The sequence below is a fragment of the Chelonia mydas genome, chromosome 10 (genome assembly GCF_015237465.2).
Source record: "Chelonia mydas isolate rCheMyd1 chromosome 10, rCheMyd1.pri.v2, whole genome shotgun sequence".
Taxonomy (NCBI): domain Eukaryota; kingdom Metazoa; phylum Chordata; order Testudines; family Cheloniidae; genus Chelonia; species Chelonia mydas.
Window position 1 is genome coordinate 27,733,792 of NC_051250.2, and position 24,812 is coordinate 27,758,603.

Genomic DNA, 24,812 nt, shown 5'->3' on the forward strand with positions numbered 1-24,812 from the left:
AACTGAACATGTGATTCTACCCTTTGCTGTTCTCAGTGAAAATTATCTGTATTTAGTAAATCATTTAGTCCAAAGAACTCTTCCATATTTATCTGCCCCTCTCTGCCAAAGAGACATGCAAATAAATTTATGGGGTGAGGGGAACCCTCAGAAATATGTGAAATGCATTCAGTGACTTGCAGTAATGTCAGCATTTGAGATTTGCTTCATGGGGTGAAAAAAATCCTGTACATCTTCTAAATGCCTGTTTCAGGGAGCAGTTCAGCCCACACAGCTTCAGGTTTGGCAGCATTCATCTTTCTTATAATTTAACCTCCCCCTCCTCCTCCTCTTCCCTTGTTCAATTTCCTTTCAGATCTCAAAATAGATCTCTTTTTCATTGCTATCACCCAACCTTTCTTGAAACTGAAAACTGCCTCAGTGTCTTAAGTCACACATGGAACAGAAAAAAAACAGACTTTTATTTTTAAACAAAATTTTCATTAACCAGATGCTCCCCATGTTGAATGTTGTTTAAAATTAAATATTATTCATTCTCTGTCTTCTAATAACATTATTTCATATAGGAGTTTTTGTAAGGTTATCTTTCTAAACAAAATAAAGTCAGTGCTTGCAAAATATTTTGCCTTGTGGTTCTCTCTCTCAACCTCCTTACCCAAAAGATATGTCTCACATATTAACAAAAACATTTTAAGGTACATTATCTCAAATCGTGAATGACTAGAAAACTGAGAGCCTCCTCCACCCATTAGTATAAAGCACCTGTTTCTAACTTTTAGTGGACATAAGATATCCTACCTTAAACTTGTATATGATGCACCATTGAATATGGTCTGTTGCGGACTACAGGCTTATATAATTTTGGTGGGAAACTCCACATGTTTGGGGAAAGAAAAAAAGTTCATTGACAGGTTGGTTTTATAAAATGGCAACTATTTGAAACTATTCACAAATGAGGATCTAGTCTCAGGTGAGACGGTTTAGTGGACTGAGTGCAGGAATGGTGGCCAAAGGTGAATGATAAATATATTTCATCACATTCTTCCACATTTTACATGACTCCACAACTTGTCAGACACGATGTTTATCACCACATATGTGGCTGATATTCACATCTATCTTAAACCTTTTTTCCCCCCCCGTTAACAAATGGTTGATTTAATAACATATGCAGATGTGAAAGAGTACTCTTCCATAGATCTATCATAAAAACTCCTACCATGTTACATTTTTTAGGTAAACAAATTTTCATGCAATCTTTTTTCAAATTATTCCATGATTTTATGATAATAAAACTGGGCCAATTTTGTCTATATTTTATATAAAATCAGTAGAACTAATTAAATGTATAGTAAACATTCTTTGTGTAGGTTCTGGGTTTTCAAACTCAGAGCACAGCTGAAAAGGATTTGGAGGTTCTGGTGACACATTGCATGAAAGTGTGAACCAAACTACGTCACTGAAAAATTAGCAAAAAACCCAAATATTATTAAATCATTTGGTAAAATGTGCATCTGTAGATTTACTCAGGGTGCTCACTAACAGAAGGCCAAATCTGTATGTGCAAGTCCCAGAACCGTTGTATCAGACAGAAGGAAGGCAAGGAATTGCATTTAGTGCTTAATCTGTGAAGTGCAACTCTAAGTTCAATTTTTGTGCCTACTTATAAAAGAAAACATTGAAATATAGATTTCCAATTTAATTTATATATTGCATCTGTGATGGACCCAACAAACTGTTTCAAGACTCTAAATGAGCAGGTGACTCATTGATTCCCCCCCCACCCCATGTTTGTTGTGCAATTGAAGGTATGTATTTACAAATATCTCAAGAGTTTATGATACCTAAAATAAAAGTGCATATTCCCTCACTACATGAATTCTTAGAGCCCCCAGAAATCTCCTCCTATTGCTGTCAGAAAAGATTTTTAATTTGCATTAAGAGGAGCCAGAAAAGCTCTGTGAAATTCAGTAGCAAAAATATTTTTAAAAGGACAATTTTCTTTTTCCAATCAAAACATTTCAAAATCTCCAATTTTCCAACCAGCTTTACTTTGTTTTTCGGGTATGTTTTCCATTTAATTTCACATTAATTCCATTTTGAGCTCTGTTGAAAATGGAAATTTTTCTACATTTTGAAGCAATACCAGAAAATGTTTTGAATTCCAAGAACTGAAAACAAATAATTAGATGACATCCTTGCTTTGAAAATATGTAATTCAATTGTTTAGTTACTTTTAATTTTGTTGTACAAGCAGGTGATATATTTTTAGACTACAAGAGCTGTAATAATGCCTTGCAGGATCCCAGATAGTATGCAGCAGAGGTTCTTAATCTTTTTCATAGTGTGGACCACATCTTAATAAAGAGATTTTCTTATAGACACCTTCTCTCCACTTCATAATGCCATATGTACCTGTGGCATCTATAACAATGGCTAATATGGACAAGTATTAAAAAGGTGTTTATGGGGCCAATCCATCTGTTGGTATTGTCACTGCTCCATTGTTCTGGCCCGTACATTTTAATAGTCTTTAGTATAAAAATATCATGTCCTTTTGGGGAAACAACTGAATCACACTGTCTACTGTTCTTCTTTATGTTACCTTCTCAGACTGTCTGACTGGTTTCTTTCGGTTAGAAACAGGAGGAGAGAGAGAATCATACAGCCAGCCAGCTCACTGCACCCAACGAACAAATGGTCCATATACTACAATTAAGGAACCTCTATTATAAAGCACTGGAGTTTCTCATCTGTAGTGTTTTTCGATACAGCAGCTTGTAAATTAGGTTAGAATAATAAGTAGTTCCTCTAAGTAGACAAGCAGAGCTTTTTCAGACATTTCTGTAGGACTGAATACAGCAGGACTCAGAGGTCATACCACTATAATTTTCAGTCCCTGAACATGTTGCCTACTGGTGCTTGCTTATTTATAAGCATTTATAATGGAATTTATCACTGTCTTACCGAGTCAAACATCAGATGAGTACCCCCAGAGCATGTTTTATAAAAGGGACTGAAGGCAGGGAGTGTGAAGTGTTTATAAACATTTTATCTCAAATAAAAGTTTAAATTCAAAAAAGGAAACATACTGTAAAAAATGGTTACAGGGATGGTCTGGGGGGAAATGATGGCAATTTGGGAATGATGGCATAGTAGTTTAACTGCCTATTTAGGCTCCAGTTCTACAAAACCCATACACATGTACTTAAGGGCTTTCCTCAATTAAGACCTTACTACTGAGTGTAGTGATTACTACTGTGAGTAGCCCCATTGAATTTAATGGGACTACTCATGGTAGCAAGCACTTTGCTATGTAGTGTTTGAAGACTGAAACTTATTTAACTATAAATGGCTATCAACATATTTTCTCTCTCTCATATAAATGTGGTATCTCCAATATGAGTTATTGTTGCTATCTGCTAAGCAATTAACTCATGTCATCACTCTGTAGCCTCCAATTTTAATTTATTCTTAATGAAAAGTAAGTAGCTGGAACCAATGTTCACAACTAAGTAAATACAAGGATGCATACCACACTCAACTGTAATACATCTATGACAGTTAATAAATGTATTTTAATTGAAATGGGTTCATGCATCAAAAAGAAAAGTTATGATGGCACAAAACCAGACACTGCTCTATTTCAAAAATAACTCTGGGACCCAAAATTACATTAATATAATTTTCTAATATGTAAATAAAATATTTATAATGCTACAAATTGAAATAGATTGAACGGAGTTCAAATTGCTGTTTCAGTTTAATTTTTTCTCGCTTCCAAGCTATCTTATGAGAATTTTTTTCCACAACGCTACTAGGATATACCCTTCTTAAGTGTGTTTCTCTCTTGATATATTTGTTATTTCACTTATGTAGAAATGACAACATTTGTCCCACAGGTTATGAGTTGTCACAAGTAGAATAAATGTATATTTATATTAGTTTTAAACTGATCTCTATTCTGCTGCTCAACCACTGATATTACTGCCTGCACTAAAATTGGAATTTTGGGAAGCTAACTCTGGGGGTTGGGGAGAGGGGAATTAAATATAGACTGAAGCCAGCTTTAGGCAATATGTGATCCAGTCAGTGTTCCTCCAAGGAATATTCAATGCAAAAAGTGAAAATTAAACCTGAAGGCTTGAGTACAAGGTGCAAAATGCAAAGCTCTCCGTGTGTTTTCTCATCATCTTCAACTTCCTTGTTAAAAATGTATCAAACCTACCAGTTATGAATAACAAGCACTATCAAAATGCGTGAGATTAAAACATCAAGGTCCACAGCTTTAAGAAACTGTCAGCCCAAAACACTGGGTTTCTTTTTATGGAATGATATGTGAATTTTCCATTATTCTAGTCCATTTTTTATCTGACAGGAATAGCAAACAGATCTTCAAGGTCTAAGGCCCTGTACAGAGATATGTATAATAAAATTGCATACAGTGGCCTCCCTAATGGAAACATCTATGCTTTAAAAAAAAATTACATAATTTTTTTATAAATATAAAGCTGATAGTTGTTAACCATCAGCTTCGAGAAAAGACATTTCCCTTTTGGCCAAGGTCATCGGACATGTTAAACTTTCATGTCCTGTTGCTATTCCCCTGACAAAAGAATGCCCTCTCTGGCATACAAAGACTGTTCTAGCTTACAGTCGAATTCAATTAAGTTTTACATGTTCTTTAAACATTACGTAAACTCATGTCAGGGAGCTTTCAATGTAGAGTCATTATATATACAAAGGAAACAACGTACAGAATGTCACAATGCCTAACTGATTTAGGAGCCTAAGCATTTTTTAAAGAAGTAGTTTAGGCACTTAGGAGTCTAAACTCCATCAGTGGACACAAGTGCCTAAATTCCTTTTGAAAAATATTTAGGCTCCTAAATCATGTAGGATTTAGGAGCCTAAATTCACTTGCAATTGTGAGTGAAGTGATGCCTAAATATCTTAGAAAACCTGGGCCAAACCCCCTAAATCCACCATGCACAATTTTCCCTCCCTCAAATGTGAGACACAGTTGCATAGCAGTAAAAGTGAGAAAAATTACGAATTAAACAATTTTCAGAATATTAAAATAAAAATCTGGGAAAGAGTAGGATTTAAGCACTGGAGACTTTTCTGTGTCAATTTGCCTTTTCTGTTACCTCAAGAATTCCAGATTCTCTCTCTCTTCACAGAAAGAAGTATCAATATACAGAGTTAATTCTTTTTTCCAATACTACTGGAGATCATTTGTACATTGGTGAAGGGCTCTCCCCTTCACCAGAGAAGCTGAAGATGGCCCGACTGCTGACCTATAACTATTTTGTCAGTGACTGGGATGAAACATTCTACAAATATATTGGAAGCAAGAGGAAGACCAAGGGACAGGGTAGGCCCATTGCTCGAAGGGGAGAGGGGGGAGACAAGAGAAAACATGGGTTTTCACCAAGAAAGTTGGTGGTGATTGGACGTCTAACATAGTGAATGCCAGTGAAAATGAGGTAGGATCAGAGGCTAAAATAGGAAAAGAACAAGTTAAGTATTACTTAGACAAGTTAGATGTCTTCAAGTCACCAGGGCCGGAAGAAATGCAGCCTAGAATACTCAAGGAGCTGACTGAGGAGCTATCTGAGCCATTAGTGTTTTATCTTTGAAAAGTCATGGAAGACGGGACAGATTCCAGAAGACTGAAAAAAGGGCAAACATAGTCCCAATCTATAAAAAGGAAAATAAGGACAACCTGGGAAATTACAGACCAGTCAACTTAACTTCTGTACCTGGAAAGATAATGGAGCAAATACTTAAGCAATAAACTTGCAAACATCTAGAAGATAATAAGGTGATAAATAACAGCCAGCATGGACTTGTCAAGAACAAATCGTGTCAAACCAACGTAATAGCTTTCTCTGACAGAGTAACAAGCCTTGTGGATGGGGGGGGGGGAAGCGTTAGAGGTGGCATATCTTGACTTTAGTAAAGCTTTTGATATAGTCTTGCAATGATCTTCTCATAAACAAACTAGGGAAATGCAACCTAGATGTAGTTACTATAAGATGGGTGCATAGCTGGTTGGAAAATCGTTCCCAGAGGGTAGTTATCAGTGGTTCACAGTCATGCTGGAAGGGTATTATGAGTGGGGTCCCCACAGATCAGTTCTGGGTCCAGTTCTGTTCAATATCTTCATCAATTATTTCGATAATGACATAGAGAGTACATTATAAAGTTTGCAGACAAAACCAAGCTGGGAGGGGTTGCAAGTGCTTTTGAGGATAGGATTAAAATTCAAAATGATCTGGACAAACTGGAGAAATGGTCTAAAGTAAATAGGATGAAATTCAATAAGGACAAATGCAAAGTACTCCACTTAGGAAGGAACAATCAGTTGCACACATACAAAATGGGAAATTATGACTTAAGGAGCACTGTGGAAAGGGATCTAGCAGTTGGTTATAGTGGATCACAAGCTAAATATGAGTCAACAGTGTAACACTTCCTGCAGCTCCCATTGGCCAGGAATGGTGAACCCCGGCCACTGGGAGCTGTGAGTTGCCATACTTGCAGATGCTCAGGTAAACAAAGTATCTTGCGGCCCGCCAGGGGCTTACCCTGAACAAGTCATGAACCAAGTTTGGGAACCCCTGGGTTAAACAAACACCTATCAGGGATGGTCTAGTCCAGTGGTTTTCAACCTTTTTTTCTGGGGACCCAGGGCTCAGTGCTGGGGCAGAGGGTTGGGGTGTTGGGGTGAGGGCTACAGGGTGGGGCTGGGAATGAGGGGTTCAGAGTGTGGGAGGGGGCTCTGGATGGGGTGCAGGAGGAGGTCAGGGCTCTGGGCTGGGGGTGCAGGCTCTGGGGTGGGGCCGGGGATGAGGGGTTTGGGGTGCAGGAGGGGCTCTAGGTTTGGGGGGGGGGGCTCAGGGCTGGGGCATGAACTCACCTCCAGCAGCTCCTGGTCAGTGGCGCAGTCAGGGTGCAGAGGCAGGCTTCCCGCCTGTTCTGGCACTGTGGACCATGCTGCGCCCCAGAAGCGGCAAGCAGCAGGTCCAGCTCCTAGGCAGAGGCACACAAGCAGCTCCGCACAGCTCCCGCCCACAGGTACCGCCCCCCCTCAGCTCCCATAGGCCAGGAACCGGCCAATGGGACTGCGGAGCTGGTAGTTGGGGCGGGGGCAGCACACAGAGCCCCGTGGCCCCCCTGCCTAGAAACCAGATCCGCTGCTGGCCCCTTCTGGGGTGCAGCGCGGTGTGGGAACAGGTAGGCCCTAGCCTGCCTTAGCTGGGCAGCACCGCCAACTGGGACGTTAAAAGTCCCGGTCGGTGGTGCTGACCAGAGCGACCCAGTGCCTTACATGCCATGACCCAATACTGGGTTGCGACCCAAACTTTGAAAAACACTGGTCTAGTCATTACTTAGTCCTGGCTTGAGTGTAGGGGACTGGACTAGATGACCTATTGAGGTCCCTTTCAGTTCTACACTTCTGTGATTCTATGATGTGATATGATTGTGCAAAGTTAATTTAGGGGGTGACCTTACATCACTGAAGTGAAAGGAAATTTTGCTACGACGTCAATGGAAGCAGGTGTGATAGTTCAGGGCAACTGCACCTGTATTCCCCCTCATTGGTCCACCAAAGGCACCAACTCTCAGCCTTCCAGCTCCTCAGCCATCACCTCTGTTGGGCAAAGATGTGTTTCTCCCCCTCCTGACTGCATTATTTCCAGGCTGCCCAACTCCCAGCCTACACTATGAATTCCCCAGCAAAGACTGCTTAAGCAGGCCTGCTTTACTTTTCTCCTCAAAGACAGTAAATAGTGTAACTGCCACAGCGATCACACAGCTCTTTCTAAGCGAGCGCATTTATTCTTAAAGTAAAAGGATTGCAGAGAAAACATATTTAAAATAAAAGAGCCTACATACATGTTCATAAGCAGGCTGTAACTCCAACAAGGGCTCTGCCCAGTAAACAGTCCTTCAAACCCCACCAACGGGTTTTCTGTGGTCATATATTCATAACAGCTGTTAGATTCATGGGGTGTTCATTTGGAGCTGTGTGTCACTCCTTTGAGCCCTTTGGGCCTAATGATCCTGGGAATAGGTAATCCATAGATACAGGTCCCCTCTGCAGGGCAAAGCTTTGGAAGATCAGGTCCAGAGGTAGGCATTTGCATTTCCTTTCTCCCAAGTATTTCGTAGGAAACCTACCCAATAACTGTTCATTTTTGTCTTAGCCGATTGTTTAAAAATGTTCTTTGAAGCTCCTACTACTTCCCAAGGTTTACATCAGTCACATATCCTAGACAAATTACATCCAGTCCCACAATCACATACGAACATTTGCATTTTTAATAGAATGAGCTCCTAAGATACTTAATTCAATAAGATTTAACTTAATTCATTAATATTTGTCCAGAATATGTCAGGAAATTGGCATAACTGTCACAGCAGGAACAGGCCCTTACAATTTACATAGGCATTTCCACAGAGTATACATAGACTTAAGGAAACTTTATGATGACCTAATCATACTCCTTTCCCTGCCCCAAACAAATCACAAGCAAATGACACTCCAGAGCTTTGCTCACAGTAGGGAAATTTTGCACACAAAAAATCCCACCCTTGTGAACATTAGTTTAGCTCTGCTAGCATTAGCAGTGTTGAGTGCTCGGGGACAAAAGGGCTGTGGGCTGCCATCAGTGTTTTAAGCACTATATCAGTTATCCCTGCTTAGAACAGGTCTAATCATTATAGTGCTTAAAATGCCAGCAAGGACCAGCATTCTGATGTCACTACTGCTACCAACATTGCTAACACAGGTGCAGCTGGAGCTCTTGTTGCCAGGAGAGAGAAATTTTGCTTGTGTTGATAAGGCCTAGGAGACAGCCTATAGGTAATGACTGCAGTACTCATAGTGCCAACAATTCAGTCCTAAATCACTGGAGTGACACATAATTAGAGGAAACAATTTTATTTTTTTCTAGAATCTGTTATCCAATACACACACAATGAATTCCTAATTCAGGTTCTGCTGTGGGATAGCAGAATCTGTTGAAAAGGCACATAAGAGCTGCCTCATGACATAATTCTAAAAGTTACAAGACTTTGTCCCCCTTCATAATTATGCTCTGTCACCAACCCTACTGTTTCTCCATGTAGTAATTTAAATAGACAGAATCTTAAATTATGCATATGTAAAACAGTTAGAAAGTTGCTGTATGCACTTGCGTGTCCACATTATATGTGACACCATATTAACTGCAACAGTTTACTAATAAACAAAAATAAAGTAGTACTGAGTGGTCAAAAAAAATATTCCACATTTTGCTCTACAGAACCTAGGAGAACCTTTCTACCTAGGAGTATGGGTGTGACTTAAGTATAATTTTCAAAAGTATCTAAATCTCTTAGGAGCCTAAATCATACTCTCAGTAAGACAGTCTCCTAAGTACATTGAAATCAATGGGGCTTAGGTGCCTAAATACCATTAAAAATCTTTCAAGTCATTTTTGAAAATGGGACTTAGGCATCTAAGTCATTTGGGTGTTTTGAAATATTCTTCAGAGTCTAGATTTTTTCCCTTCAAATATTTTTATTTAACTAATATTTTTAGGTTTTTTAAAAACATTTTCCACAGCATGTTTAATGTCCCAGGGATGTAAAACAGGCATGTTGTTAATCAAAACAAAAAACAATAAAACATTAAAAATTTCTCACATGTCTAAGTGAGTTATATCTTACAGAAGGAAATGCATTCAAAAATAATGTTAAAAGTGACAAATTTTGACTGTGATAATCATTTTTGTTAATGTGTTCATGGGAGGCTTTTCTGTGCTTTGCCTGATAATCATCAATGCAAAAACCCTCCCAAATAAACACACTGCTGCCTGCTGGTAAAATTGCTCTGCCGCAAAAGTTCATGTGTAGCCTCATATGTGGTTACAATCCGGATGAAAACAAGCTCCCCTTCTGTAGAAGAATCTGTGGGTTTACATCACCACCCAGGGCTCTGTAAGGGCATAGAAAGTGCTGCTGAGGAGATCTCCAGTTCCTTACCAATTAACCTCTGGTGAAGGGAGCAAACAGAAAGCTGGTGGAGGACTGTTAGGAGAAGGCAGCAGGGGACATATAAGAAGGAAGACACCATCTGTATGAAGTGAACAAAAATTCCTATAATGCATCTGAGGGAAATAGCTTGGGCTGTAGTGGTCTACTTACAATGAGGCATGTTTTACATACCAATAAATTCATTTAGATTGTGCCCACTATGATCATCAAATATAGGGAGGAAGATGGGGAATAATATATATTTGTTTATTTTCTCTAAATTCATGAACCTAAGTCCATACATTTTAAAGTGTTTCATTACCATTACATCTTACTGATTCTAAAGAGCATGTCTTATGTTATGAAATAAAGACTGGTGTAAAATTCATTTATATCATATCAGTAATTATTATGTCATCTCTTTAATGAAATTTCATATATGTGTGAAAAAGTACAATGGTGCCTTTCTCATCAATCCAAGTTATCTTTGCAGAGGACACTGTTCAAACATGTATGCCGAGGGAAAATATTACAAAGTGAACTGAAAAATTAAAAGTGGCATAGGTGCTGGAACGAGAGGTGTTGCCGCACCCCCTGGCTTGAAGTGGTTTCCATCATATATAGGGTTTACAATTTGGTTCAATGGCTCTCAGCACCTCCGCTATAAATTTTTTTCCAGCTCCCTTGAAAAGTGGGAACAAATTTGGGTAATAGGAAAACATAGCAATGCTAAGTTAAAAATATTGGATCTCCCTGAGTGATATGGGAAGAAATCAAAATAAATATTAGTATATTTTTAAAAAGTACTTAGGAGAAATCCTTTGGAATTTACAGAAGTATATTATTTGGAACTACTCTAATTTAGTCACGGATGTGTTATGTGGATCTGCTAACTTCCTCTCTTATTGCATCCTTGGATATCATCCTGATTGTGAACTAGATCCCTTGACACTTCCTCTCTAGCAACAGGTTTAGGATTCCAGTAACTCAGTGCTATTTTTCATTTATATTAGAATTGACAAGACAAGCTTTTGTTTGGATTTTGTAAAAACATTGCAAGCCAGATGGTCAGCTATAGGGCAAAGATGGACTTGAATTTTTAAAAGGACGACCGGCCTGGTAATTTTTACTAAATTAACTTTTCCTTTCTCACAAATAAATTGAAAGAGAATGTAGTGCAGAAGAAAGAAGGGGACAAATAGCACTGGTTTAAGTCAAACAGTGAGTAGGCCAGTTTCTTCACACAACTATGGAAAAACACTGCCAGTGTGACCTGCACCAGCTTTAGGTTTTCATCAATGTCCAGCATGCTGAGTTTTATGGCAATTTTGTGAAATTCATACATAGTGATTGAACTACCTCTTATTTTTAGCTTGTGACTTAAAATTAGGATTTGACCTCAGGTTCCCAGTGGTGAAAGCTTACTGGACTAATCAAACTAATCCACCTTCCATTTTTGTACTCAGTGTATAGGATTTTCAAAAGTACCTAAAACTTAAGAGCACAATTCCCATTGCCAAATCTCACCTCTCTCTTCATTATGAAGTAAATCAACCCCATACAGCATTTGAAATATGACCAAATCTTTAGTATTTACCTCACCAGCAAATTGTGTGTCCCATCTCTAGTACTACAACCCCTAACTCTTTTCCCAAAGGTTTATCATGTTACAGCATTGATAACATGGTTGAGATTAAACAAACTCCTATAAAAGTATTTATTTTATCCCAGTAGTTCAAACAAATAGCTCCACAAGGAATCTGTGTGTTATGGAGGTGCCCCGTGGAAACTCCCGAATTAAATTGCATTGTCAAGTGAGCTTAAAATAGGCCATAAATTCCCATTTCTATACCTACACTGAAAATAAAAGTTTTGTTTTTAAATTCAGGTCAGCTAACCCTCATTAGCTAACTCAGTTTAAAACAGCAAGGAAGATACAGCAATTTGGCTTTTAACTCGAGATAGTCACTAAGGGTCAACCGTAGGCTCCTTCATAAGCTTTAACTCAAGCTACTAACCCAAGCTAAAAACTCACCTTATTTTCAGTGTAGATATACCCCAAAAGTAGGGGCCAATGGATGTGAAATGTCATCCAGGACTAGTTTTTATGCCCTTTGAAATTTCTATGTGGATTTTTTTCTTTAAGAGAAAAGGAAATTTTGAATTTGGGCTCTGGATACAGTTTGTCTTTGGCATTCTTATCTTTCGTTGTTGACTGAGGCTTTAAAAAAAACAAACAACAACAACAACAAAAAACACTGTCTATCTACACAAGATTTGGCAGAGAAGGGAATCCTGAGTAAATCTGATAAAATGTTTTTTTTGTTGGCGCGGGGGCGGGGAGGGGTTAAATATTGGATTCAGAGCCACTTTAGCAATTATTCACATTATAAGGGAAAGCTTGTACTGTAAACAGAAGCCTGATTGGTGGGGGCTGGGCACACCCAAAGCCTTTTCCCCCTCAGAAGCTTTACTTTTCTGTTTGTTTTTATCCTACAGCAGATACTAAATTGGAATATAAGGGTTTTCCTGAGCAGCTGCTGATAGGAAACATTCTTCCTCAGTACTTCTAACGTCCAGAGCTCTGCCCCCACTTCCCTCATAAAAGCTTCATCTTCAATTAGGCATGAAAAATACCCTAGGATATTAAAAAACAAAACAAATATATGTTGTGGAGCAGTTAAGTGCTGCTACATAAAATATAACTTACGCAAAAACCCCATAAAAGCAAAGAAATGAGGAGTTCGGCCATATAGCAATACATAGCTTCGACTCTTCCTGCCTGAAGCACACACCTTACTATTACCACAACTACTGTATACCACAAACTAGGCACCACAACCTTAAGTCTGCTCCCCTAAGGATACCCGCCTTCATGCACTTTAATTGGCCTTCTGCACACAAAATGTTACCAGATCAACCTTCCCAGCACAACCAACTACTACCCCCAACATCCACATTACTAGGGAAAATAATCTGGTAAAGGGTGTGTACAGAAGGGCAAAAGGGTGTTGGAGTTAGGATTGAAGTATGTGAGGTAATGGATCATATTAAGGGAATTTGCCTGATGTAGCAAAACTGTTCTAACCAAAATTCTCTCTTTTTGGTATAAAAGTTGTGATCCTGGCTAATAGCCAAAGTATCTGCAACGGTGTTTCAATAACATTTCTGTGTGTTCAAATAGACATTCAATTCAAATAACTGATAAATGTTTCTGATGAGCTGTAGCTTTGCAGGACTTTGTTATAAAATTGGCACTGTATACAAAACTAAGGTGAGCACACATGTAGAAAAACAAACTACTCCACTTGCACTAACTTGATCTCTCACAGTCTGATTATAACCTTAGATAAACTTTAAGGGTTGAGTGTGGAAGCTAGAAACAAACACACAAAAGAAAGGAAACTGTGATAGTCTTAGCCCACCTACAGTGCATTTGAGTGCTGCATAGTTGCATAAATAAATTATTCAGGTAGCTGGCTTTTTGAACACAAATCAATACTTCTTCTGTACTAGGGTCAGACATTGTATATTCAAGGCCCAGGTTGACCCACAGTTGTATATAAAAATAGGATATTAAAGAAAGCTTCCAAGCAGCCTACTCCTACTTTGGGAGAACCTCATCCTATCAATCATTCATTCCTTTTTGCACATTTCATAACCCCACGTAGACAGCAATACACTGCAAAGTTGATAGCACTGATATGAATTCTTGCCCTCAGGAAACTAGAAGCCCATGCCACTGAAGCCATGAGATATCTTACAATTTTTCTAGTGTTTACTTAGCTGGGATCTCATAGCAGAAAGGCCTTTTTTATTTAAACAGTTGTGGCTAATCCTATATGGGCTATCATTATTTTTCAGTTCTATTCTAGCTTCCCACACTTAAAAAAAAAAAAAAATCTGTGTTCAGTGTTGTAAAGGGAAAGTGGTCACGACTCATACAATTTATTCAGTTTAAAGACAACAATGAATACATAGAATGTGTTCAGATAGCAAAGCACCAGTCTTGGCCAAGTGACAAAGATTAAATAATACAAATACACCAGTGCATACAGTAGCTGAGTTTCTTGCAAAGTTGTAAAAGAGAGACAAGTATCTTATGTTAATAAATGTTCTACTCTCAGACACCTAAATAGATCAACTTCCTTTTGCTGTCTAAGCTTTTATTTATACTACTAGTCTTTTATGTTAAATGCATTAATTTATTATGTAAGTAAGACACAATTGGGAACTTACTGAAAAGGTTTGCAAGTTAAAAAAAAAACCAAAGATTCCTGCTGACTGCTGCACTGTGGGAAAGCCAGGTTTGGGAGTCACTCATTGCATCACAGAGATGCTGAGCAAGTGGATGGAGCAAAGGGGGATAATTAGAAGAGCATAGGAAGCCAAATGGTCATAGATTTTGCATATATGCTTCCTGTGGTCTGATTCCCAGAGCAGTGCTTGAGTTTGTACAAAGGAAATCAACTAAATTACCAGCACTCAATTCAAAGAAGTGTTTCAGAGGTGTAATGAAGAAGAGCTCTGCAGAATGAAAGGGTCATTGGATTGGCCTTCCCTGGATAGGATGGAGATGGGCTTGGAGAAAACTCATCAGATGCGCTAATGTATGGGAAACCAAAATAAATGAAAAAGTAGTATGTTGAACAAGGCAAATTCAAATAGCACATTTAAAAAAAAGCCTGATAAACAGGTAGGAAATAGTCTTAGCAGTGAAACTTGGCTCAGTTAGATTTAGTGTCTAAATCGTCACAATACATTTCTCAAATAAAGAAAACAAATAAACGCAGATTTCCCAGTGCACTTAAGTGACTTAGCAGTGACTTACTGAAACAAAAAAGCATGCCTTGAATTCAGCTGAGTCTTCTGAAGCTTCTGTCCAAGCTTCTTATGTGGTAGGAAGATACAAGAGTCAGATATATACAGTGCTGTCATAAGCAATTTCCTCCAGCTAGTTAGATCTGCGGTTACATCCCTATATGTATTATTTACTTCATAGTTTTGGCCTTCCCCACACTCTCTCCAAATCCCCTTTCCCTAAATACGTTCTTTACATATTTAGGAATAGCCACATTAGATCATATCATGAACTATCCCATTTAATGCTTGAATATCCTGAAGTGGTTAATACTTGATGTTTCAAGAGAAGGTCAGAATCTGCTATGAAACTACACTGTGCAATATTGGACATATAGATCAAATTCCTTCTTGACTGCCATAGCTGATCAATTAAGTCTCTGAAGAATAATATTTGATTTAAATTAAATATATGTGTTACTGTAACAATGTTTGGTGACCTTAAAATTATCCAGTCCCTCTCTAAAAATCAAATTTCAATATTTGTTTAAACGATTATGCAATGGACAAATGTTCTCAGTTACTCTGAAATCATAAACCAACTGCCTTTTAATCAAGAGACTTCAATAAAACAGTAATGGTCAAATAGAACTGAAATGGTAGAATACAGAAACAAAAGTACGAAAAATGCAATAGAAAGTCTGGATTATAAAAATACAGTTAAAATAACTGACCAATTGAAACCAGTCATAGACATGTACTCACAGTGGGATCTTTGTGTCAGCAATAAAAAACCCCTTCCCAAACTCCATTCCAACCCTCACAATGGCCATGCTTTATCTGGATTTTACAGCACAACATGGAAGCAGTTTTATTGAAGATGGCTGAACTGGTTTGGAGTGAGAAATGAGGCAAATCACAATAACATTTCAAATTTCAAACTAATCCTGATCTTCTTTTAAGGTTTGGTTGATAAATATTCCACTCAGTTTTATGCTTCTACTGAAACTCACCCAAATGTCTCAGCAACTTCTCTGTGGCTATCTTTATAGTTGTACAAGGTGTGGAGATTCTGATTGCCTTAAGAGCACAATGCATTGGTGGGAGGGAAGGGGCAAGGCCTTTCTGAGCATGCATAGGATCTGAACACAATTTAATAGCTCTATGAAGCCCGCAAAAGAACAGAGAAAATGCACATATCTGAGACCCCAGACCACATGGCCTACTGCCCAAAGTAGAGGGCCTGTTAAGGATCAGAGAGGGTGTTTAAGAGAGAAAGTTAGGGGGTCAAAAGAAAGGGATAAGGATCTGATTGGGTCAGGAGGCAGAGGAAGAGAGGAAAGGAGGGGAAAAAACTCTAAGGTATCAAAAGAAGGCTGGATAATCTTCTGACAATCATCCAAACACTAAATGGGAGAGGAATTACACAGATTCAAATTTCTGCTAAGTTAGCGTTCAGATCCTGCAGAGTTTTGTCTTACTGCCCCCAGAAAAAGTGAAGATAGATAGACACCTGTTCCCAGTCTCTGATTCAGAAAAGCTAGGTTGAGGTAGGCCTAACAGGGAAGAATATGCTCTACATAATTTTTTCTCCTCCCGTCACTACACTACCTAAATTGAAGTGTTTGGACACCACAGTGATTGTCACAGCATAAATACGTGGAGGGATCAAGATAAAGACACTGAATAAAGCAACAGGGTAAAAGGATAAAGGAAAATAAACATCAAAAAAGGATAAAGCAAGCCTATCATATTAAATCAGTCAGAACTGTTTTGGTTAGGAAAAACTCTATTTGGAATAATCCTTGTTCTGAGAGTGCTCTTCAGAAGATATTTGTTTAGTATAAGGGTGGTAGGAGTACTATAGTTAAGACTGACAATAGTCTACTGTTTGATAAAATTGATTATGATGTGCACTGCAAATGGTTTCCAGTGTGCAGCACTTAATCCTAACAAAGTACTTTTTTATGGAAGTAAATACATTCTCTGTTTAACACTAATTTTTACTTATTAAAATCAAATGCATCTCCCCACAGGAAAGTTTGCTCACATACTTATTTTATGGAACTACTCTATCAAAAGTGAAGAATTTATTATATTAATACTTTTAAGAGAGAGAGACATTGCTGAAGTGGGTACAGTACCCCAATTTTCTCTTGCCTTACCTGTTATTTAGTTCCTTAACAGAACTATCATCCCCAACATGGTGCATACTGACCTTCTGACCTAAGCAATGAAATAGTACCTTCTAAAATGTCTACTTGTATGTACAATGTTTGTGGCTAAAGTAATAATACGGAATACATTGTCAAAAATGCAGATGAAAACAATGAAATACTAAAATTGAGTTTTCAAAGCAACCCATCATACAGTGCTTCAAAACTGCCTCCATATAACACACAATTTAATTTCCTAGCTATCATGCTATAAAACCAAATCAGAACTTCACTTCAGTTGAAAATAAAAGTGAAAAATGACAATTTCCCTCTAAGGCTCTCCTCCATTTTCCATATCCAACTGTCCACATTGTAATATAATATTACATATTCCATACATGATATTACAGCATAGCAGATGACATGGTGTCAACTCAGACTAATTATATAGTGGCCCAGGACATAAAACATCACAGCACATCCATGTCCTTAAAAACAAGGAAATAGTGTTTTGAGGAAATAATAAATCGTACAACGCCCACATAATAAATTAATGCATTATATAGAGTGTAAAGAAATGCATACTGTATCACAATCAATGACCTTAACTCTAACTATTTTAAAAATGTAGATTTACATGTTGATTTCATTATCTAAATATTTTAATTTAAAGGAAATATCAGATAATATATTTGCCAAAATGACAATGTAATTCTTTAAAAAATACTTGCAATTGTTGCTTGAGAACCATAAAGTGTTCATTTATTTATTTTTCAAAAGGCTTTTTGACTTTGTTTTTATTTTAAGACTGCTGTTGCACACAACACAACACACATCTTTCCTCAGCTATTTCAACCTTTCACTCTCCACATTCCAAGCTGTCACAGCTTCCTGGTGTTAACAGCACACCTTTCAACACTCAAAAGGAGGGCCATAGAGAACTCGTCATGTAAGGAACAAATTGATTTCAGGTTAATTTCTTTAGAAGATATAACATTTTCCATAACCCTAGTTGCTAGATTCAGAATTTCAGATGTAAATTCTGTAGAACAATAAAAGCAAGGTAAGTGCCGCTCTGTGTGGGTTAGAGGTATGTTTGGGTAAGAACTGAGGCATAGCTGAGATACATGGGGAGCTGGGAACGCCAAAGTGCGTAAAGAAGTGCTTTTTAGTGCCAAGAAAGTCTGGAAAATGCTTCTTTATGGCACCACATAAAAATGCCTCAAAAATGAACTCTCAAAATTTGTGGTGAATATTGACAAGTTACCTCCCAAGTACAGAGGAGAGAGCAGCCGTTATCATTCATCCAACTGAATGTGTTGATTAAACAGTGCAAAAAATCCTTTTTGTATGAAATCCATGCCAGTAGTACCTTTTAACCTTTAGTATTTCCCAGGCTACTGGCCAATTTTATTCCAAGACAAAGTATATATTATGTATCTGTATTCTACTAGTATTGATAAGTATTAAATTTTAAACCATTGTTTTCTCTCCCCACTCCCTCCCCCAGCCTCAGTTATTTAGATAAAAAGAAAAGGAGTACTTGTGGCACCTTACAGACTAATCAATTTATCTGAGCATAAGCTTTTGTGAGCTACAGCTCACTTCATCAGATGCATACCGTGGAAAGTATAGACGATCTTACACATTGTAAGGAGAGTGATCACTTTAGATAAGCTATTACCAGCAGGAGTGTGGGGTGGGGGGAGAGAAAACCTTTTGTAGTGGTAAACACCCATTTTTTCATGCTTTGTGTGTACAAAAAGATCTTCTATACTTTCCACAGTATGCATCCGATGAAGTGAGCGGTAGCTCACAAAAGCTTATGCTCAAATAAATTGGTTAGTCTCTCAGGTGCCACAAGTACTCCTTTTCTTTTTGCGAATACAGACTAACACGGCTGTTACTCTGAAACCAGTTATTTAGATGGTAGCCTGTACTTTGTTCTCATGTATTTGATAGTTAGTTACTGTCATGCTATACAGCAATTCTGTACTGATGACAGCTGTTATATAAAACAATATCCAATGAAGAATTTCAGTCTTATTTCAGTAAAGCTGAAAATATGCTATGCGCAATAGTGACAAAGAAAAAACAAACAGTTCCTGCCCTTATGAGCTTACAAAGAAGGATGAGATGCATGGGAGGGGAGAACCTAAAAATCAGTGTGTGTGTCTGGGAGTGGAGGGGATTGAAACAGGGTTTGCGCCATAGAGCTCACATCAAAGTCCTGATTCTACAAAAACTTTACCTAACTTTATGCATTGAAAATAGTCCTGTTGACTTTAATGGAACTACACTGAGCATAAAGTTAAGGACAGGCATAATTCTTTGCCCTACTAATATTACCCTTAAAAAGGCAGCTTCCAAAGCTGTGAATGACACTTGTGTCAAGCATCTATCATCAGCAACCACCTCTCCATGCTCACCTCCTAAATATTCAGTATAAGTATGTACTAATTAACTTCTTTACTAAGACAACTTTTGTTTAGCCACAACCATGAATCCTAGTCACCTCACATACTTTTGGGGGGTTACGGTTTGAAATAAACCCCAGAAATTCCACTTTCTCCTCTTTTAAGTCCCTTCTGAATATGCATTTCATCCTAAAGGTCCTAGTGGTCCTCCCAAAGAAAGAAAGAAAAATAAACCAAATACAATTTAAAACTCTAAACAAAACTCTGGGAACTAACAAGGCATGATAACTGCTTAACTGCTTCCCATATGCCCTTATCCATCTATACACTGTTGCATCCCATTGTCTATCCTTTATATGAAATCCTACTATCAATATGCTACATCAGAAAAAAATTCCTTCCCTATGTCAAGTGACATTCAGCTGCAGCCCAGATCATATCTAGAAACACAGCAGAAGCCTAGCAATGACATGGAGACCAGTATCTTTAACTTAATTGTGCTGCCATAAAGCCAACAACAGCAATGAACGAATGGACAAGCTGAGAGCTCTGTTCACATTCCTTGCCCTTTGTGGGCAATTTATCCTTGTACGAAAGGATGGGTCGGGTCAAAGAATCCCAACAGCTAGCGAATAGAATTCTACCACTGTCCTCCACTGGGCTAATCATTTGCAGGCCGTGAAAGTTGATTTTTTTAGGTTGGGGTTTTTTTGCGCTCCTCCCTCTGTGGACCTGCTAATGCTTACCCTAAGCAATGTGCAGTCATGTATTTTTTAAATGGCAAATTCAAGTAATATTTTCTTGTCTGTCTCCCCACATCCGTTGAAAAAGACCAAAGAGTGACCTCAGCTTTTGCTTCTAATTTTTTTTACATATATTAAACATGTACTGTCAACCTTTATGAGAATGAAGTTATACCTTTAAAAGTAACTCTCTCATAAAATGCATATACCCTGAGGTTTAAGTATAAACAAGAAAGGCTCATGATATCTTCTCCTTCAAAATAAGTTATGAGAAATCTACCAGAACCTTGATTTTAATTGGCTCAAAACATTTTCCTCCTAGAGGAGAGCTTCCTTGTAACTGTGTTCTGAAGTATTACACCTTAGCAAGTATTCTACATTGTTTGAATGTATTTGGTTATATGAATTTAAAGCACATTTAATTTTACGTACACACACACACACACACAGGCGGGGCTTATAAATCATCAAGGAATGTGCACATCAACTGAATATTTAAAAAATTACATAATATAAGTTAGCACCAAAATATGATTCATCGGTTTATTCATATATTTCAACAGGGAGTGGTACAGTACATACTAAAATTCAAAGCTGTGAACAGTGTTTTATTCTCTATACAATTCACTACAACACTAAATTAAATTTTAAGTTATGTGTCTGTGAAAAGCCAATCCAATCCCTTGAAACTCAAAAATATAGCAAAAAAAGGACCTGCTCAAATTTAGCAAGTTTAGGATTTCAAAAATTCATATTTTTGACTTTGACGGACTGTAATTAGTGTGCAATCTACATATATTATTGTGTAGCTTTCTTCAAATGCACAAGAGTCAACCAAAAAAAATGAGAAAAAAATTTACATCCAGTACAGTGTTGTGACTTCAGGAAACTAATGACTATTAAACTGTCTGGAAAAACACACACATACAAAAAATCACTTACAAAAAAGGATATGGTTGAATGTTTGCATGCATGTGTATGTATATGTGCACAAGGCGTTTAAGTGGAGGATGTACACATCTTAATATGTTTTCCTCAGTTATCATCAAGATCAAAGTATATCATGAGACTGTATAACTCGGATTGTTGGGCCAATATACCTCATGGAAATATATTTAAGTGATTGCAGTTACAAGACGGATGAATTAAACCCATTTTTTTTTTTTTTTTTAAAAGGAAGAGAAAAGTACAGGTTTGCTAAGAGCGGTCATTGGCAATACTGCCTTGTCATGCAATACATCAGCACTAAACAAACCCTTGTGCTGAGAGAGCAGACAGTATCTTCTACTGTAAACTAAACAAATCAGATGTTAAGAATTATAACATTCATAAACCAGTCGGAGAACACTTCAATCTCTCTGGTCACGCAATCACAGACATGAGGGTCGCTATCTTAAAGCAAAAAAACTTCAAATCCAGACTCCAGCGAGAAACTGCTGAATTGGAATTCATTTGCAAATTGGATACTATTAATTTGGGCTTGAATAGAGACTGGGAGTGGCTAAGTCATTATGCAAGGTAGCCTATCTCCCCTTGTTTTTTTCCTACAAACCCCCCCCAAGACGTTCTGGTTAAACTTGGATTATTGCTGTGCACATTGTAAGATGAGCTATTGCCAGCAGGAGAGTGAGTTTGTGTGTGTGGTTTTTGGAGGGGGATGTGGCGGGGGGGTGAGAAAACCTGGATTAGTGCTGGAAATGACCCGCCTTGATTATCATGCGCATTATAAAGAGAGGTTTCAAAGAGGGATGGGCTATTACCAGCAGGAGAGTGAGTTTGTATGTGTGGGGGGGGGGGGGGGGGGGGGGGAAGGGTGAGAAAACCTGGATTTGTGCTGGAAATGGCCCTACTTGATGATCACTTTAGATAAGCTGTTACCAGCAGGAGAGTGGGGTGGGAGGAAGTTTTGTTTCAGGGTCTCTGTGTGTATATAATGTCTTCTGCAGTTTCCACGATATGCTATGCATCCGATGAAGTGAGCTGTAGCTCAGGAAAGCTCATGCTCAAATAAACTGGTTAGTCTCTAAGGTGCCACAAGTACTCCTTTTTTTTTTTTTTTTTTGTAAACTGTACAGCTGTTTTTCGTTGGTCAACATATAGGGGCTATGGCTGAGTATCAAAGACCACATACTTTTCTAAGTAACTCTGAGCCCAATCTAATGCCCTTTGAAATAACTAGAAGGGACTGAACTAAGATTGAATGGGACTTTGAAACAAATCCTTAAAGCCTCAACTAAACTAGCCAGAGGTATGCTTTAATCCCTAGTGAAAACCCAGAGGTTCTTGCTTTGGATTCAACAATAGGAAGCTGCTCTTCAAATGATAACCATCAAATGTTGAATGTTGTGGGGTGTTTGTGTGTGTCTGAGACGGTGCACTTGTAATACCACAGTACCTTTTAAAAAATTTCTGGTAAAAAAGAAGTCTCAAGATAAAAATTTACATTAGGGTAAATCTGTATAAAGAGACATAAAAGAGCATTGCATTAAATGTGTAGTCAAAAATAGATCATGGCATTTATGAAATAAAATTCACAGATTTTTCCCTGCTCTGTCAGCATCTTTTCAAAAACTGCACACACAGACATGCACGCACACCCCCCCTAATAAGATGCAGGACTAATGCATTTATTAGCTATTTGGCTTGTGGAGTTGAAAAAATTTCTACACAGGGTAAAAATCAAAATCCCCTCCAGTGAAAAGAGGTAAATTGGGACCTGTTATTTCTAGTGTAAAACAAAACAAGGACTTAGGGGTTTTGTTTGTTTGTCTGAAATGAGGAGCCCTTTTGGATACAACTAAGTGGAGGGAAATCATTTATTTCCCTTTGCAGTCCTCATTTAAGATAGCAAGACTGAACTTTCCCATTTTGGTAACAATCCCAGTTATTAGAATAGAGTCATGTTGTGCCGTTTTCTCACAAGAATGAGGTATCAGAATTATCATGCCTGATATTTCTGACCTTTTCAGTATTCATTTGTGTTTAGATTGACTGTCAGTTACACCTCTTCCTCACAGGTTACTTAGGCTGTAAGCAGAGAAAAATGCAAATTGATAGCAAATCAAATTACAGAACATTAATAAGGTCAAAGAAGTACAGTTTATTATCATCTTTCACAGAATACATAAAACATTAACACTGTGCTACTTCATTCGCATGACAATAATTGTAAAGAGATGTTCACATACAAGTTACTCTCTTTACAATCTAAAAATTACAGTGTGATCTGTAATCATGTAGACCTTTGAATTTGTCAGAATTTTTTTTTATATCTTGATTAATCCTGAATGTATTGAGTTGCACATGAATTGTTTTTCTAACATCTGTATTCCTACTTCAGAATTTTGTTTTAAATTAGGACAGAGAAATAACCAAAATGTGTTACTAGGGAGGCAACTGGAGAATATGTCATTACATACACACAAAGTAAAAAGAGAGTATGGGAGTGTGCTTATGGGCTCAATCCTGCAAAGTACTGAGTGTTTTAGCCTGAATCAGAAAAGCACTTAAGCAATCTGAAATTAATACTATAGTAAGAAGATGCAAAGTCCAAAGACCTATCTACTTATTAAAAAGAATAAAAAACATCAATATAAGACTGGTCTATACCTCTTTTCTCTAAATGTTTTTGCCACTTGTGAATTCACATGCAAGAAAGTGCTGTGTAACTGATTGCATTCATACAGTGATTTTTCCATATTACTCCAAACATTATTTTCCACATAAAATCAATTTCACTTGCTTTTATGTGTGGTTAAGACATTAAATTGTCTTTTGTTTACTGTGGAAATCTCTAGTTTCTTAATCTTCAATTATTCATTTGCCTGAATATCCAGCTCCCTCCCACAGTCTCTCTGTTCCAACTTTCATTTTTCTAGCCCCCATCTCCCATTTATCTTTTCCGTCCTCTCATACACTGTTCTCCCTTCTCCCACTCCAATGCTCTGTTTAACTCATTCTTTCCCTCCTCTCAAACCTCTCCCTGCCACTACATCTAAAAGGAGAATCTGACAGGAAACATGCCATCACTTACCTTGATCACTCTGCTTTTATATCACATCCTTCCTTGCCACCCTTTTGCCTCTCTCTTTTGTTTAAATTGTAAGCTCTTTTAGGCAGGGACTTTTTAAAAATTTATTATTTGCTTATAAAATGACTAGCGCAAGGAGACTCCAATCCTGATCTGAGACCTTTAGCAAGCAGTCTTCTTTTCCACATTAAAATGACTTACATCCACACCAAATCACACTTTTCTTGAAAACTGAAACACTATCATAAGATTTTCAGCATAACTTGGTATTTCACCATTAAGTGTATCTCAGAGTGTTTAATAAATATGGGGAAAATAATGAAATCTAAAATATAGTATAGTTTCATACACTAATTTCTGCTGCTAAATTACCTATTTTAATAAACATAAAATGTATTATAAAGCTACAAACTATCAGCTATTAAAATATGTATATGATCTTGTATCAGTGTTAAAACCCCCACACTTCCATTTCTTATATAACAAATTTTGTTAAGGTACTCTGAAACACATTACAGAAAATAGTATCTTGAAACATTAGGCTCCTTAAAATCCAAATAAACCATCCATATTTGACTTATATTTCCACAAGGCAATAGGAACAAAAAATTAAATAATTACCCTTCTACATTACTTT

At 37.6% G+C, this 24,812-nt stretch overlaps 1 protein-coding gene across 26 annotated transcripts in view; it reads right to left on the reverse strand.

The window, feature by feature from the left end:
* Nucleotides 1-24,812, reverse strand: part of RBFOX1 (RNA binding fox-1 homolog 1) — a 2,389,987-nt gene that overhangs the window by 848,013 nt on the left and 1,517,162 nt on the right. The gene's annotated exons all lie outside the window — the stretch shown is intronic.